The sequence below is a fragment of the Taudactylus pleione genome, unplaced genomic scaffold, assembly GCF_031769625.1.
Source record: "Taudactylus pleione unplaced genomic scaffold, aTauple2 ptg000190l, whole genome shotgun sequence".
Classification (NCBI taxonomy): Eukaryota; Metazoa; Chordata; class Amphibia; order Anura; family Myobatrachidae; genus Taudactylus; species Taudactylus pleione.
In genome coordinates, this window is record NW_028284592.1 from 8352530 (window position 1) to 8358701 (window position 6172).

Consider the following 6172-nt stretch of genomic DNA (forward strand, 5'->3'; position numbering starts at 1 on the left):
ACATAGAAAACTAAGTTTCTTAAAAATTGGATAAAACTAATTAACCAAAATTACTTTTTCAAAGGTGCAATGTCCATGCTGCTGTTGAAACTATTGATTCAAATATTAGTAATAAATTGCTTTTTCAATTATTTTTCAAAGATGCTTAAAGTGGGATAAATCAAAAAGATATTGTAAAAATAACATTAACACGGAATTACCTATAGTTTAGGATTTTCCAAATATTTGAGAAAATGCTTGACACAAATAACATCTTCACATGCTCTACAATTAATGCCTGAATTTTGTATTGATTGATTGAGAGCTGCATTGAAAGAAAATCATTACTCCAAATGTGGCAGTTTCCAAAATACATTGAAAAGGGGATGTGCAGTATCTATTTTTCTAATTCATAGAATGCCAAGGAAAAATGCGGTAATTATTTTTTTTGCTTTATTCAGGATTGGATTCCAAGTGTCTAGAATTTGTTGTCTTGTGGATTTTCACTCACCATAGAAAAGACATTTATGAACTTTCCAAGAACTGGCTAATGATTTTGGGTTATGGGCTTGATTGGATGCTATGAAGGAGTGTACAAGTAGGGTTTGTGTTCATGACCACTGGCTTAAAAGAGCAGTGTTCTTACTCCTGAGATATGGAGCCATGATTCAGAAGTTGGGGGATATATTATTTTGCAAACTCAGTATATGAAAAAATGTTGACCAAAGAAAAAAATACATATAATATTGATGTCTGAAGTAGTATTTAAGTCCATATTTTTAGGGAAGAATGCAACATTTTCTTTGATTGGTATAAAGCAGAAATAATGGAAGGTTGATTATTCTTCAAAGTTTTTTGTGAAACAGATTTGCAGTGAATATCTTAAGTATTTCTCTTCACAAGTAACAAGGAAGAGACATTGTAGAACAAAGAAGAAAAGGAAGAACACTGTCAGAAGTGGGATTTGAACCCTCACCTCCAGAGGAGACTGCGACCTGAACGCAGCACCTTAGACCGCTCGGCCACCCTGACACATAGAAAACTAAGTTTCTTAAAAATTGGATAAAACTAATTAACCAAAATTACTTTTTCAAAGGTGCAATGTCCATGCTGCTGTTGAAACTATTGATTCAAATATTAGTAATAAATTGCTTTTTCAATTATTTTTCAAAGATGCTTAAAGTTGGATAAATCAAAAAGATATTGTAAAAATAACATTAACACGGAATTACCTATAGTTTAGGATTTTCCAAATATTTGAGAAAATGCTTGACACAAATAACATCTTCACATGCTCTACAATTAATGTCTGAATTTTGTATTGATTGATTGAGAGCTGCATTGAAAGAAAATCATTACTCCAAATGTGGCAGTTTCCAAAATACATTGAAAAGGGGATGTGCAGTATCTATTTTTCTAATTCATAGAATGCCAAGGAAAAATGCGGTAATTATTATTTTTTGCTCTATTCAGGATTGGATTCCAAGTGTCTAGAATTTGTTGTCTTGTGGATTGTCACTCACCATAGAAAAGACATTTATGAACTTTCCAAGAACTGGCTAATGATTTTGGCTTATGGCTTGATTGGATGCTATGAAGGAGTGTACAAGTAGGGTTTGTGTTCATGACCACTGGCTTAAAAGAGCAGTGTTCTTACTCCTGAGATATGGAGCCCTGATTCAGAAGTAGGGGGATATTTTATTTTGCAAACTCAGTATATGAAAAAATGTTGACCAAAGAAAAAAATACATATAATATTGATGTCTGAAGTAGTATTTAAGTCCATATTTTTAGGGAAGAATGCAACATTTTCTTTGATTGGTATAAAGCAGAAATAATGGAAGGTTGATTATTCTTCAAAGTGGTTTGTGAAACAGATTTGCAGTGAATATCTTAAGTATTTCTCTTCACAAGCAACAAGGAAGAGACATTGTAGAACAAAGAAGAAAAGGAAGAACACTGTCAGAAGTGGGATTTGAACCCACGCCTCCAGAGGAGACTGCATCCTGAACGCAGCACCTTAGACCGCTCGGCCACCCTGATTAGTAATAAATTGCTTTTTCAATTAATTTTCAAAGATGCTTAAAGTTGGATAAATCAAAAAGATATTGTAAAAATAACATTAACACGGAATTACCTATAGTTTAGGATTTTCCAAATATTTGAGAAAATGCTTGACACAAATAACATCTTCACATGCTCTACAATTAATGCCTGAATTTTGTATTGATTGATTGAGAGCTGCATTGAAAGAAAATCATTACTCCAAATGTGGCAGTTTCCAAAATACATTGAAAAGGGGATGTGCAGTATCTATTTTTCTAATTCATAGAATGCCAAGGAAAAATGCGGTAATTATTATTTTTTGCTCTATTCAGGATTGGATTCCAAGTGTCTAGAATTTGTTGTCTTGTGGATTGTCACTCACCATAGAAAAGACATTTATGAACTTTCCAAGAACTGGCTAATGATTTTGGCTTATGGCTTGATTGGATGCTATGAAGGAGTGTACAAGTAGGGTTTGTGTTCATGACCACTGGCTTAAAAGAGCAGTGTTCTTACTCCTGAGATATGGAGCCCTGATTCAGAAGTTGGGGGATATTTTATTTTGCAAACTCAGTATATGAAAAAATGTTCACCAAAGAAAAAAATACATATAATATTGATGTCTGAAGTAGTATTTAAGTCCATATTTTTAGGTAAGAATGCAACATTTTCTTTTTTTTGGTATAAAGCAGAAATAATGGAAGGTTGATTATTCTTCAAAGTGGTTTGTGAAACAGATTTGCAGTGAATATCTTAAGTATTTCTCTTCACAAGCAACAAGGAAGAGACATTGTAGAACAAAGAAGAAAAGGAAGAACACTGTCAGAAGTGGGATTTGAACCAACGCCTCCAGAGGAGACTGCGTCCTGAACGCAGCACCTTAGAACGCTCGGCCACCCTGATTAGTAATAAATTGCTTTTTCAATTAATTTTCAAAGATGCTTAAAGTTGGATAAATCAAAAAGATATTGTAAAAATAACATTAACACGGAATTACCTATAGTTTAGGATTTTCCAAATATTTGAGAAAATGCTTGACACAAATAACATCTTCACATGATCTACAATTAATGCCTGAATTTTGTATTGATTGATTGAGAGATGCAGTGAAAGAAAATCATTACTCCAAATGTGGCAGTTTTCAAAATACATTGAAAAGGGGATGTGTAGTATCTAGTTTTGTAATTCATAGAATGCCAAGGAAAAATGCGGTAATTATTTTTTTTGCTCTATTCAGGATTGGATTCCAAGTGTCTAGAATTTGTTGTCTTGTGGATTTTCACTCACCATAGAAAAGACATTTATGAACTTTCCAAGAACTGGCTAATGATTTTGGCTTATGGGCTTGATTGGATGCTGTACAAGTAGGGTTTGTGTTCATGACCACTGGCTTAAAAGAGCAGTGTTCTTACTCCTGAGATATGGAGCCCTGATTCAGAAGTTGGGGGATATTTTATTTTGCAAACTCAGTATATGAAAAAATGTTGACCAAAGAAAAAAATACATATAATATTGATGTCTGAAGTAGTATTTAAGTCCATATTTTTAGGGAAGAATGCAACATTTTCTTTGATTGGTATAAAGCAGAAATAATGGAAGGTTGATTATTCTTCAAAGTTTTTTGTGAAACAGATTTGCAGTGAATATCTTAAGTATTTCTCTTCACAAGCAACAAGGAAGAGACATTGTAGAACAAAGAAGAAAAGGAAGAAAACTGTCAGAAGTGGGATTTGAACCCTCGCCTCCAGAGGACACTGCGACCTGAACGCAGCACCTTAGACCGCTCGGCCATTCTGACACATAGAAAACTAAGTTTCTTAAAAATTGGATAAAACTAATTAACCAAAATTACTTTTTCAATGGTGCAATGTCCATGCTGCTGTTGAAACTATTGATTCAAATATTAGTAATAAATTGCTTTTTCAATTATTTTTCAAAGATGCTTAAAGTTGGATAAATCAAAAAGATATTGTAAAAATAACATTAACACGGAATTACCTATAGTTTAGGATTTTCCAAATATTTGAGAAAATGCTTGACACAAATAACATCTTCACATGCTCTACAATTAATGCCTGAATTTTGTATTGATTGATTGAGAGCTGCATTGAAAGAAAATCATTACTCCAAATGTGGCAGTTTCCAAAATACATTGAAAAGGGGATGTGCAGTATCTATTTTTCTAATTCATAGAATGCCAAGGAAAAATGCGGTAATTATTATTTTTTGCTCTATTCAGGATTGGATTCCAAGTGTCTAGAATTTGTTGTCTTGTGGATTGTCACTCACCATAGAAAAGACATTTATGAACTTTCCAAGAACTGGCTAATGATTTTGGCTTATGGGCTTGACTGGATGCTATGAAGGAGTGTACAAGTAGGGTTTGTGTTCATGACCACTGGCTTAAAAGAGCAGTGTTCTTACTCCTGAGATATGGAGCCCTGATTCAGAAGTTGGGGGATATTTTATTTTGCAAACTCAGTATATGAAAAAATGTTGACCAAAGAAAAAAATACATATAATATTGATGTCTGAAGTAGTATTTAAGTCCATATTTTTAGGGAAGAATGCAACATTTTCTTTGATTGGTATAAAGCAGAAATAATGGAAGGTTGATTATTCTTCAAAGTTTTTTGTGAAACAGATTTTCAGTGAATATCTTAAGTATTTCTCTTCACAAGCAACAAGGAAGAGACATTGTAGAACAAAGAAGAAATGGAAGATCACTGTCAGAAGTGGGATTTGAACCCTCGCCTCCAGAGGAGACTGCGACCTGAACGCAGCACCTTAGACCGCTCAGCCATCCTGACACATGAAAATCTGCTTTTCATAAAAATTGGATAAAACTAATTAACCAAAATTACTTTTTCAAAGGTGCAATGTCCATACTGCTGTTGAAACTATTGATTCAAATATTAGTAATAAATTGCTTTTTCAATTATTTTTCAAAGATGCTTAAAGTTGGATAAATCAAAAAGATATTGTAAAAATAACATTAACACGGAATTACCTATAGTTTAGGATTTTCCAAATATTTGAGAAAATGCTTGACACAAATAACATCTTCACATGCTCTACAATTAATGCCTGAATTTTGTATTGATTGATTGAGAGCTGCATTGAAAGAAAATCATTACTCCAAATGTGGCAGTTTCCAAAATACATTGAAAAGGGGATGTGCAGTATCTATTTTTCTAATTCATAGAATGCCAAGGAAAAATGCGGTAATTATTATTTTTTGCTCTATTCAGGATTGGATTCCAAGTGTCTAGAATTTGTTGTCTTGTGGATTGTCACTCACCATAGAAAAGACATTTATGAACTTTCCAAGAACTGGCTAATGATTTTGGCTTATGGGCTTGACTGGATGCTATGAAGGAGTGTACAAGTAGGGTTTGTGTTCATGACCACTGGCTTAAAAGAGCAGTGTTCTTACTCCTGAGATATGGAGCCCTGATTCAGAAGTTGGGGGATATTTTATTTTGCAAACTCAGTATATGAAAAAATGTTGACCAAAGAAAAAAATACATATAATATTGATGTCTGAAGTAGTATTTAAGTCCATATTTTTAGGGAAGAATGCAACATTTTCTTTGATTGGTATAAAGCAGAAATAATGGAAGGTTGATTATTCTTCAAAGTTTTTTGTGAAACAGATTTGCAGTGAATATCTTAAGTATTTCTCTTCACAAGCAACAAGGAAGAGACATTGTAGAACAAAGAAGAAATGGAAGATCACTGTCAGAAGTGGGATTTGAACCCTCGCCTCCAGAGGAGACTGCGACCTGAACGCAGCGCCTTAGACCGCTCGGCCATCCTGACACATAGAAAACTAAGTTTCTTAAAAATTGGATAAAACTAATTAACCAAAATTACTTTTTCAAAGGTGCAATGTCCATGCTGCTGTTGAAACTATTGATTCAAATATTAGTAATAAATTGCTTTTTCAATTATTTTTCAAAGATGCTTAAAGTGGGATAAATCAAAAAGATATTGTAAAAATAACATTAACACGGAATTACCTATAGTTTAGGATTTTCCAAATATTTGAGAAAATGCTTGACACAAATAACATCTTCACATGCTCTACAATTAATGCCTGAATTTTGTATTGATTGATTGAGAGCTGCATTGAAAGAAAATCATT

At 33.2% G+C, this 6172-nt stretch overlaps 1 non-coding gene across 1 annotated transcript; it reads right to left on the minus strand.

The window, feature by feature from the left end:
* Positions 1-5764: 5764 nt before the first annotated feature.
* On the minus strand, positions 5765-5847 carry TRNAL-CAG (transfer RNA leucine (anticodon CAG)). Its single transcript has one exon. It is a non-coding gene; the product is annotated as a tRNA-Leu (tRNA).
* Between the last annotated feature and the right edge of the window lie 325 nt (positions 5848-6172).